Source organism: Schistocerca nitens, chromosome 9 (genome assembly GCF_023898315.1).
Source record: "Schistocerca nitens isolate TAMUIC-IGC-003100 chromosome 9, iqSchNite1.1, whole genome shotgun sequence".
NCBI lineage: Eukaryota > Metazoa > Arthropoda > Insecta > Orthoptera > Acrididae > Schistocerca > Schistocerca nitens.
The window spans coordinates 318,691,682-318,703,712 of NC_064622.1; positions in this window are offsets into that span (position 1 = coordinate 318,691,682).

The window sequence follows — 12,031 nt, forward strand, 5'->3', positions numbered from 1 at the left end:
GTTTGCCGGCTACCCCAGCTCCGCCCCTCCGCTGCCATCGTTTGCTAGTCTCTCTCTCTCTCTCTCTCTCTCTCTTTCTCTCTCTCTCTCTCTCTTCCTTTTTTGTCTTTCTTTTGTTGGTGTACTGTGAAGCAATGAATATTGATGAACAAACGAGCGGTGCTCTTCTCTTCAATAGTGCAACTTATGAAGTTGTCTAAAACTTCTGGAGACTAGAAATCTACTCTGTAGGAATCAGCATGGGTTTCGGAAAAGACGGTCGTGTGAAACCCAGCTCGCGCTATTCGTCCACGAGACTCAGAGGGCCATAGACACGGGTTCACAGGTAGATGCCGTGTTTATTGACTTCCGCAAGGCGTTCGATACAGTTCCCCACAGTCGTTTAATGAACAAAGTAAGAGCATATCGACTATCAGACCAATTGTGTTATTGGATTGAAGAGTTCCTAGATAACAGAACGCAGCATGTCATTCTCAATGGAGAGAAGGCTTCCGAAGTAAGAGTGATTTCCTGTGTGCCGCAGGGGAGTGTCATAGGACCGTTGCTATTCACAATATACATAAATCACCTTGTGGATGACATCGGAAGTTTACTGAGGCTTTTTGCAGATGATGCTGTAGTGTATCGAGAGGTTGTAACAATGGAAAATTGTACTGAAATGCAGGAGGATCTGCAGCGAATTGACGCATGGTGCAGGGAATGGCACATGAATCTCAATGTAGACAAGTGTAATGTGCTGCTAATACATTGAAACATAGATCCCTTATCATTTAGCTACAAAGTAGCAGGTCAGCAAATGGAAGCAGTTAATTCCATAAATTATCTGGGAGTACGCATTAGGAGTGATTTAAAATGGAATGATCATATAAAGTTGATCGCTGGTAAAGCAGATGCCAGACTGAGATTCATTGGAAGCATCCTAAGGAAATGTAATCCGAAAACAAAGGAAGTAGGTTACAGTACGCTTGTTCGCCCACTGCTTGAACACTGCTCAGCAGTGTGGGATCCGTACCAGATAGGGTTGATAGAAGAGATAGAGAAGACCCAACGGAGAGCAGCGCGCTTCGTTACAGGATCATTTAGTAATCGCGAAAGCGTTACGGAGATGATAGATAAACTCCAGTGGAGGACTCTGCAGGAGAGACGCTCAGTAGCTCGGTACGGGCTTTTTGTTAAAGTTTCGAGAACATGCCTTCACCGAAGAGTCAAGCAGTATATTGCTTCCTCCTACGTATATCTCGCGAAGAGACCATGAGGATAAAATCAGAGAGATTAGAGCCCACACAGAAGCATACCGAGAATCTTTCTTTCCACGAACAATACGAGACTGGAATAGAAGGGAGAACCGATAGAGGTACTCAAGGTACCCTCCGCCACACATCTTCAGGTGGCTTGCGGAGTATGAATGTAGATGTAGATGTAGAAACCAGAGCTTGATTTCTCTGCGATCATTCGATTTGTTGCCCAGCACTATGAATAACAAACGCTCATCGTAGCGGCCTACCTACTATTCAATACGTTCCACATACGTCCTGATCCGTGTTACGCCAGACTGGGAGCGACTCGCAAGGTATACAACCTGAGGATGCCACATTGTTTACGTGAACCTACAGGCAATGGCACGAACTTTTCAAGAATTAACATAAGCCATTAATCGCATTTCTAATAAAATATTTGTTGGCTTAGGTGGCACGCTGATACGTTGTGTGGGACTCAAATATTTGACCATAGACCTTGTGACAGATCATTTGTGGTCCAGATTTCAGAAGAAGCATGTGGCCGTATGGTCTTCTTACGTCTCTAACGACCGCGTTGTCGACAGGACGTTAGGCTATAACCTTTCTTTCCTGGATCGCGGATATGCAGGGCTTGTGTAGAAAATACCAGTTCGTCTATCCTCGCTACACGGTTTCGTACGAAGATTCACCGTTGTTGCGTGTTCACCCTCCGGCATTCTCTACCGGCTCGTTTATGGAGTGCGGCGCCGTTTCGTTGGCGTCGCTCTAGCGCGGCAACATTGCGCGTTCGTTGGACAAGTAGTAGGTCATTCCAGTCTGAAAGTCGCATACTGTTGGACTTCTGAGTTTGTGGAACAAATTGGAATAGAGCGAGCAGCGGACTGCAATAGTGAATGTTGTTTTACCTTGGCTCTTGCCAGTGTAGGTCGCTGTTGCCCTTATCACGTCCTTGAATTGGGATTTGAATCGATGCTTCGGTTGTATGGTTTACACTCGTTCAGGTTCAGGTATCATGTGAGTCCGGCTAAAATTTTGCATGTCATGGTGAGGAGACTCATGTATTGGACAGTTCTTCGTTTAACTGTTATTTAAGTAGCTTACTGTGTGAGGGTGTGCCAGAGTGTTCTTGCTAAAATGTCGCATAATCTTGTAGTGAACGATAAGTGTATTAACCTATTGTGTTCATGTTTGAGTTTAGGCTTAGGATGACTTGGCTGAAAGCAAGGGGAAACTACGGCCGTAATTTTTCCCGAGGGCATGCAGCTTTACTGTATGATTAAATGATGATGGCGTCCTCTTTGGTAAAATATTCCGGAGGTAAAATAGTCCCCCATTCGGATCTCCGGGCGGCGACTACTCAAGAGGATGTCGTCATCAGGAGAAAGAAAACTGGCGTTCTACGGATCGGAGCGTGGAATGCCCTTAATCGGGCAGGTAGGTTAGAAAATTTGAAAAGGGAAATGGATAGGTTAAAGTTAGATATAGTGGGAATTAGGGAAGTTCGGTGGCAGGAGGAACAAGACTTCTGGTCAGGTGACTACAGGGTTATAAACACAAAGTCAAATAGGGGTAATGCAGGAGTAGGTTTAACAATTAATAGGAAAATAGGAAGGCGGGTAAGCTACTACAAACAGCTTAGTGAACGCATTATTGTGGCCAAGATAGATACGAAGCCCACACCTACTACAGTAGTACAAGTTTATATGCCAACTAGCTCTGCAGATGACGAAGAAATTGAAGAAATGTATGATGAAATAAAGGAAATTATTCAGATAGTGAAGGGAGACGAAAATTTAATAGTCATGGGTGACTGGAATTCGAGTGTAGGAAAAGGGAGAGAAGGAAACGTAGTAGCTGAATATGGATTGGGGCTAAGAAATGAAAGAGGAAGCCGCCTGGTAGAATTTTGCACAGAGCACAACTTAATCATAGCTAACACTTGGTTTAAGCATCATGATAGAAGGTTGTATACATGGAAGAACCCTGGAGATACTAAAAGGTATCAGATAGATTATATAATGGTAAGACAGAGATTTAGGAACCAGGTTTTAAATTGTAAGACATTTCCAGGGGCAGATGTGAACTCTGACCACAATCTATTGGTTATGAACTGTAGATTAAAACTGAAGACACTGCAAAAAGGTGGGAATTTAAGGAGATGGGACCTGGATAAACTGAAAGAACCAGAGGTTGTACAGAGTTTCAGGGAGAGCATAAGGGAACAATTGACAGGAATGGGGGAAAGAAATACAGTAGAAGAAGAATGGGTAGCTTTGAGGGATGAAGTAGTGAAGGCAGCAGAGGATCAAGTAGGTAAAAAGACGAGGGCTAGTAGAAATCCTTGGGTAACAGAAGAAATATTGAATTTAATTGATGAAAGGAGAAAATATAAAAATGCAGTAAATGAAGCAGGCAAAAAGGAATACTAACGTCTCAAAAATGAGATCGACAGGAAGTGCAAAATGGCTAAGCATGGATGGCTAGAGGACAAATGTAAGGATGTAGAGGCTTATCTCACTAGGGGTAAGATAGATACTGCCTACAGGAAAATTAATGAGACCTTTGGAGATAAGAGAACCACTTGTATGAGCATCAAGAGCTCAGATGGAAACCCAGTTCTGAGCAAAGAAGGGAAAGCAGAAAGGTGGAAGGAGTATACAGAGGGTCTATACAAGGGCGATGTACTTGAGGACAATATTATGGAAATGGAAGAGGATGTAGGTGAAGATGAAATGGGAGATAAGATACTGCGTGAAGAGTTTGACAGAGCACTGAAAGACCTGAGTCGAAACAAGGCCCCCGGAGTAGACAACATTCCATTGGAACTACTGACGGCCTTGGGAGAGCCAGTCCTGACAAAACTCTACCATCTGGTGAGCAAGATGTATGAAACAGGCGAAATACCCTCAGACTTCAAGAAGAATATAATAATTCCAATCCCAAAGAAAGCAGGTGTTGACGGATGTGAGAATTACCGAACAATCAGTTTAATAAGCCACAGCTGCAAAATACTAACACGAATTCTTTACAGACGAATGGAAAAACTAGTAGAAGCCGACCTCGGGGAAGATCAGTTTGGATTCCGTAGAAATACTGGAACACGTGAGGCAATACTGACCTTACGACTTATCTTAGAAGAAAGATTAAGGAAAGGCAAACCTACGTTTCTAGCATTTGTAGATTTAGAGAAAGCTTTTGACAATGTTGACTGGAATACTCTCTTTCAAATTCTAAAGGTGGCTGGGGTAAAATACAGGGAGCGAAAGGCTATTTACAATTTGTACAGAAACCAGATGGCAGTTATAAGAGTCGAGGGACATGAAAGGGATGCAGTGATTGGGAAGGGAGTAAGACAGGGTTGTAGCCTCTCCCCGATGTTATTCAATCTGTATATTGAGCAAGCAGTAAAGGAAACAAAAGAAAATTTCGGAATAGGTATTAAAATCCATGGAGAAGAAATAAAAACCTTGAGGTTCGCCGATGACATTGTAATTCTGTCAGAGACAGCAAAGGACTTGGAAGAGCAGTTGAACGGAATGGATGGTGTCTTGAAGGGAGGGTATAAGATGAACATCAACAAAAGCAAAACGAGGATAATGGAATGTAGTCGAATTAAGTCGGGTGATGTTGAGGGTATTAGATTAGGAAATGAGGCACTTAAAGTAGTAAAGGAGTTTTGCTATTTGGGGAGCAAAATAACTGATGATGGTAGAAGTAGAGAGGATATAAAATGTAGACTGGCTATGGCAGGGAAAGCGTTTCTGAAGAAGAGAAATTTGTTAACATCGAATATAGATTTAAGTGTCAGGAAGTCATTTCTGAAAGTATTTGTATGGAGTGTAGCCATGTATGGAAGTGAAACATGGACGGTAAATAGTTTGGACAAGAAGAGAATAGAAGCTTTCGAAATGTGGTGCTACAGAAGAATGTTGAAGATTAGATGGGTAGATCACATAACTAATGAGGAGGTACTGAATAGGATTGGGGAGAAGAGGAGTTTGTGGCACAACTTGACCAGAAGAAGGGATCGGTTGGTAGGACATGTTCTGAGGCATCAAGGGATCACCAATTTAGTATTGGAGGGCAGCGTGGAGGGTAAAAATCTTAGGGGGAGACCAAGAGATGAATACACTAAGCAGATTCAGAAGGATGTAGGTTGTAGTAGGTACTGGGAGATGAAGAAGCTTGCACAGGATAGAGTAGCATGAAGAGCTGCATCAAACCAGTCTCAGGACTGAAGACCACAACAACAACAACAATGACTTGTCTGTGGCTGAAGGCTATTATCTGTGAGCAGAACATTGTACTGGCCGTTATTGTGGAGAGGCTACCCCGTGGATGTGCCCGAACGTTGGTTTGTGTATTCAGTGCTGGCTATTGCGAACCGAGTTACTAGTCGCGCTTACGGCTGTTGACCCGATTATACATAGTAAGGCTCCAGCTTCCTGGTTACTGGCTACAAGCAGAGTGCCCACTTTCAAACAAGATCTATAGTGTAAGATCTGAGCGGTGAATAGGGCCTGATTACAAATTATGAGATCAGGTAATGTGGTTTATGTGTTACTACCTACTGTAGTTATTATTACAAAGGTTAGTGCCGAAATCCTATGGCTGCCCATTACTAAGTAATTCATATGGCACGCTAGCCGGTATAAGCAGTGCTTTTGCGTTGTGTCTAAGTATACTAGTGGCCGAGACTGGTAAATGTAGTAGCTAGACACTAAGTGGCGTTTGAGTGGCTGGTATAATTGGCTGTCTGTGTATCTGTGTAGTCACATAGGTGTTACGCCGTTGCGGTGTCGTGCATGTTTCCTTGTAGAAGAGCGTTGTCAGCAACATACAATATGCGATCAAAAGCACCCCGACACCTGGCTGAAAATTACTTACAAGTTCGTGGCGCCCTCCATCGGTAATGCTGAAATTCAATATGGTTTTGACATACCTTTAGCCTTGATGACAGCTTCCACCCTCGCAGGAATACGTTCAATCACGTGCTGGATGGTTTCTTGGGGAATGGCAGCCCATTCTTCACGGAGTGCTGCACTGAGGAGAGGTATCGATGTCGCTCTGTGAATCCTGGCACGAAGTCGACGATCCAAAATATCCCAAAGGTGTTCTGTAGAATTCAGGTCAGGACTCTGTGCAGGTCAGTCCATTACAGGGACGTTATTGTCGTGTAACCACTCCGCCACAGGACGTGCATTATGAACAGATCGTGTTGAAAGATGCCATTCCCGAAGTGCCCTTCAGCAGAAGGTCCTTAAAACATCAATGTAGGCCTGTGCTGTGATGGTGCCACGCAAAACAACAAGGAGTGCAAGCCCGCTCCATGAAAAATACGACCACACCACAACACCACCGCCTCCGAATTTTAATGTTGGCACCACACACGCTGGCAGATGTCGTTCACTAGGCATTCGAAATATCCATACCATACCATCGGATCGCCACATTGTGTACGGTGATTCGTCACTCCACACAACGTTTTTCCACTGTTCAGTCGTCCAATGTTTACGCTACTTACACCAAGCGAGGCGTCGTTTGGCATTCACAGGCGTGATGTGTGTCTGATGAGCAGCCGCTCGACCATGAAATCCAAGTTTTCTCACCTCCCTCCTAACTGTCGTAGTACTTGCAGTGGATCCTGATGCAGTTTAGAATTCATGTGTGATGACCTGGATAGACGTCTGCCTATTACACATTACGAACTTCTTTAACTATCGGCGGTCTCTGTCAGTCAACAGTCGAGGTCGCCCTGTACGCTTTTGTGCTGTGCGTGTCCCTTCACGTTTCTATTTCACTATCACATTGGAAACAGTGGAGCTACGGATGTTTAGGAGTGTGGAACTCTCGCGTACAGACGTATGGCACAAGTGACACCCAGTCACCTGAACACGTTCAAAGTCCGTGAGTTACACGGAGCGCCCCATTCTGCTCTTTCAGGATGTGTAATGACTACTGAGGTAGTAGGTGGCAGAACAAAGCACCTAATATGAAAAACGTATATTTTTGGGGGTGGCCAGATACTTTTGATCACATAGTCTATGTAGATATGCCTTTTAAGTCTGATCAATTGTTAATTACATTTGAATTTCAAATTACAAGGCTTAAGAAATTTAAAGTGTTTAGAAGTGTTTGCGATCTTATTATGATTTACTTGCTTGCCACAGAGTAACCTTTTTTTTAATTATTCAAACATTTGAAGACATGCAGTCCTTTTTAAAGTACTAACTTTTTCAGAGTGATAAAATTCAGATCTAAATATCGCCATGTGTTTAGAGTTTCGAAATTGCCTGGTTGCAATAGTGACCCATTTTAAACCGCAGAGAGAATCACTACTGAACAATCTAGAGTTGGTAAATCGCAGTGGTTTGGTGAATGACTTTAATCTGGCTCCTTTCTTCTATGGCAGACGCAGAAAATAAACTGCTGAAGGCGCTACCAGCTGAGGATCTCTATTCCAGAACACACTGCAGGTGCTTGTCTCAACAGTCTATCACAGCAGTGTAGTTACTCCTTCACTGCTAGAAAGAAGAGGCGCCAAAAGCTCCTGTGGATTCTACTGGTTTTACCAAACTTCAGTCAGCAAAGTGCAGATCCGCTGCGTCAGTCAAATACATCCAACCCTCCACTCCTTACTAAATGTTGCTACAACTGATTCGGGACGTTCTAGTGACGGCAGCTCCGGATCGGGAGATCCGCACAAAAGTTTTAAGCCCAGTTGCCTCCGGCCTGAAGGGCGCAGCTATGACTGCTTCATACACCGCAGTGGCGCCATCGGCACAATATGTGTTTCACGACGAGATTTAGAGGGTGGTGTTAGTTGCCATCGTAATCAACAACCAGCTGAGAACTGTCACTCCCCATTTTCGAACATTTTCTCTTTCGACCCACCGCAACGCTCTCGCACGGTAGCATCGCAAAAATCAGTAGTCCTTAGTCAAACCTTCACGCAGTTATCTTAGCAGGTAAAACAACGTCGTTCAAATTTCAGCGTTATTCGACGCCATGCCTTGTCGCCACGGTATCAAAGGTCCATTCCTTCAAGAGATACAAGTCGTGCACTATGTGGTATATACAGCAAACTGCAGGTGAGTCTACATTTACGTCTACAACGATACTCTGCAAATCACATTTAACTGCCTGGCAGAGGGTTCATCGAACCACCTTCACAATTCTCTATTATTCCAATTTAGCGCGTGCAAAGAATAAACACCTATACCTTTCCGTACGAGCTCTGATTTCCCTTATTATATCGTGATGATCGTTCCTCCCTATGTAGGTCGGTGTCAACAAAATATTTTCGCATTCGGAGGAGAAGGCTGGTGATTAGAATTTCGTGAGAAGATTCCGTCGCAACGAAAAACGCCTTTCTTTTAATGTTTTCCAGCCCAAATCCTGTATAATTTCTATGACACTCTCTCCCATCTTTCGCGATAATACAAAACGTGCTACCCTTCTTTGAACTTTGTCGATGTACTTCTGAAAGGGTACAGTACAGCCCAACATTGAAAATAGGTACAACATTCTTCGTTATTCTTGTCAGAACAACATATATTTTGTAATAATAACTCAATTTCACTTAATACACCGAACCCGGATACCAGTGTAGGAAAGAAGGACAATTTATTTATTTAAATAATCACATGTGCACTCCCACAAAATAAATCCCTACATCCAATTTAGGATGTAGGTTGCAGTAGGTACTGGGAGATGAAGAAGCTTGCACAGGATAGAGTAGCATGGAGAGCTGCATCAAACCAGTCTCAGGACTGAAGACCACAACAACAACAACAACAACAACAACAACACATCCAATTTGGTGAGATCTGTGAAATGAATGAATGTATGGTCGTCTGCTAACTGCAGATAGTGAATGTGCAATATATGATCATCTTTGAAACGGTCCTTTGGTCACGTTTGGTGGAACCAAAGAGATGAAATTTACCTGAGCTTTGCGTGCCTGAAATGTGGTAGCATGGTGCTCCCCCACCTCGGCGGAGGTGCGAGATGACCTGAAGAACGGCCATGTTTCAGCAGTCTGGCGCTGGATCTTGTGTTGGTAAGAACTATCTTAGGTGTGCTCCATACAAACAAAAGAGTGGAAAGAATGGTATGCATGTGAAATACTTAAGAGTAGTTTTGAATAATTATTTCTCTATTTCATGAACTTTTGGGGGGAGAATTAAATGACAGGCAGGTAATATTAAGGGGATCGTAGTAATCTTCGGAAGTGACCAACGGTCACAGTGAAACCACGTGTAGCAATAAGTTGGAATACTTGCGAGTGCTAGTACTAAGTTGAAATACTTCCGAGTGCTAAAGTTAAGCTGAATTATTGGCGTGTGTACTATAAGTTGGAAATATTTAAGAAATGTCGTGTGCAGGACTTGAAATTAGAGACGCGCACTTCCACGTGGTGAGTACTGTGTGAGTCTAAATCTGTGTATGAGACAAAGGATAAAGAGAAGTACTCGTCCAAGGTATCAGTTGAGGACTCGTGTGTGTGACGAATATGATCTTAATATTACTTTGCATGTAATGTTTCCATTTGACGCTTGATTCAAACTATAATACTCTGAGAGAGAAGCAAGGTGAGTCAGCCGTCTATCCAGCAACGCCACTTAGCGTGCATTGCACAGGAAGACGTGCATATATCTTCCAGAGTTCGTAGTAGGAAAGAAAAGTTTCGAAGTGAGGCAGTGTCTTATGAAACTGGGATGAATACTAATTGAAGTGGGGAAGCTGAAAGTGAAGTGATTCTAACGTTGTGACTATTCTTTGTGATTGTATTCTACGTTGGCAGTGTGATGTATTTCACGTAATTCAATTATGTGCGGTTTGCATGGGAGAGTACCAAGACAGGTTCAGAGGCAGTGGGTTATGCATGTTCCTTTTTGTAGCGCTCGGTCTGGAGGAAGTTTTCGTGATGATGGGTGTGAGAGTCGAAGTGTGAGATATAGCAAAAGATCCACTATCCTATCCAGAAAGTGCACTTTAGCGTTAGATAATTACGAGACCATAAGATAGAGAATTACCAATGTAAAGCCATGCCCACTGGGCGGCGTTTCTCATGTGTAATATTTGTATAAAATGTAATGGTGTGTTGAGGTTATCTTTGAATCGTAATAGAATTTATCGGAATAAAAAGGATAGTGAAAAGAAAAAGATTGGTGGCTTTGTTCTTCTAATAGTGTGCAGTCATGATATCCAGAATTTATAATGTGTGCACCATTCATATTCAGTACGATGGCCACGTGTTGATCAAAGCCGTTGGGTAAGAAAGAAAATGTGGTATTGCCAGTGCGTAGTGAACAATCACAGTTGTGTAAATTACTAATAGTCAGATGTGCGTTATCCGTTTCCGTTGCGTAATATTCAAAAAGGAGAATAATTTGTAGCTTAATTGTGAGTACTAGAGCTCGTAATCAGTCATTGATGTTACTCGATAAATAAGAATACATCCACTCGCTTGGCAGACCACTCATCTTTCAGGCCTGACTGCTTGATGCCACAGTATGAGCAAGGCATGTGGGTGCCTCTCACTCCGTCAGTCCTATATGGTAAGGGTCCCACACCGCGCAGCAGTATTCTAAAAGAGGACCGACAAACGTAGTGTAGGCAGTCGCCTTAGTAGGTCTCTTACATTTTCTAAGTGTCCTGCCAATAAAACGCAGTCTTTGGTTAGCCTTCGCCACAACATTTCGTATGTGCTCCCTCCAATTTAAGTTGTTCGGAATTGTGATACTTGGGTATTTAGTTGAATTTACGGCTTTTTGGTTAGACTGATTTACCGTGTAACCGAAGTTTAACGAGTTTCTTTTAGCACTCATGTGGATGACCTTTCACTTTTCGTTATTTAGGGTCAACTGCCACTTTTCGCACGATTCCGGTATCTTTTCTATTTCGTTTTGCAGTTTGTTTGATCTTTTGATGAATTTATTAGTCGATAAACGACAGCGTCATCTCCAAACAACCGAAGACGGCTGCTCAGATTATCTCCAAAATCGTTAAATAGGTAAGGAACAGCAAAGGGCCTATAACACTACCTTGGGGAACGCCAGAAATCACTTCTGTTTCACTCGATGAATCTCCGTCAATTACTACGAACTGTGACATCTCTGACAGGAAATCACAAATCCAGTCACATAACTGAGACAATATTCTATAAGCACGCAATATCACTACGAGCCGCTTGTGTGGTACAGTGTCAAAAGCCTTCCGGAAATCCAGAAATACGGAATCGATCTGAAATCCCTTGTCAACAGCGCTCAACTCTTCATGTGAATAAAGAGCTAGTTTTATTTCACAGCAACTATGTTTTCTATACCGATGTTGATTGTGTGTCAAGAGACCGTTTTCTTAGAGGTAATTCATAATCTTCGAACACAATATATGTTCCAAAATCCTGGTGTATATCGTCGTTAACGATATGGGCCTGTAATTTAGTGGATTACTCCTGCTACCTTTCTTGAATATGAGTGTGACCTGTGCAACTTTCTAGTCTTTTGGTACGGATCTGTCGTAGAGCGAACGGTTGTATATGATTGTTAAGTGTGGAGCTAATGTATCAGCATACTCCGAAAGGAATCTAATTGGTATACAGTCTGGACCAGAAGAGTTATGTAGACAGGAGTGACACCACCAGCAGTCGACCAATGGTGTAAACGCCCAGACGATGACCCCTACGTCAGGTTGAAACCGGTTCGCGGTATAATAATAACAATAAAAGCGATTAAGACTGTTGAATTATTGAGAAGGGTAGCTTTTATTAAGTGATTTAAGTTGCTTCA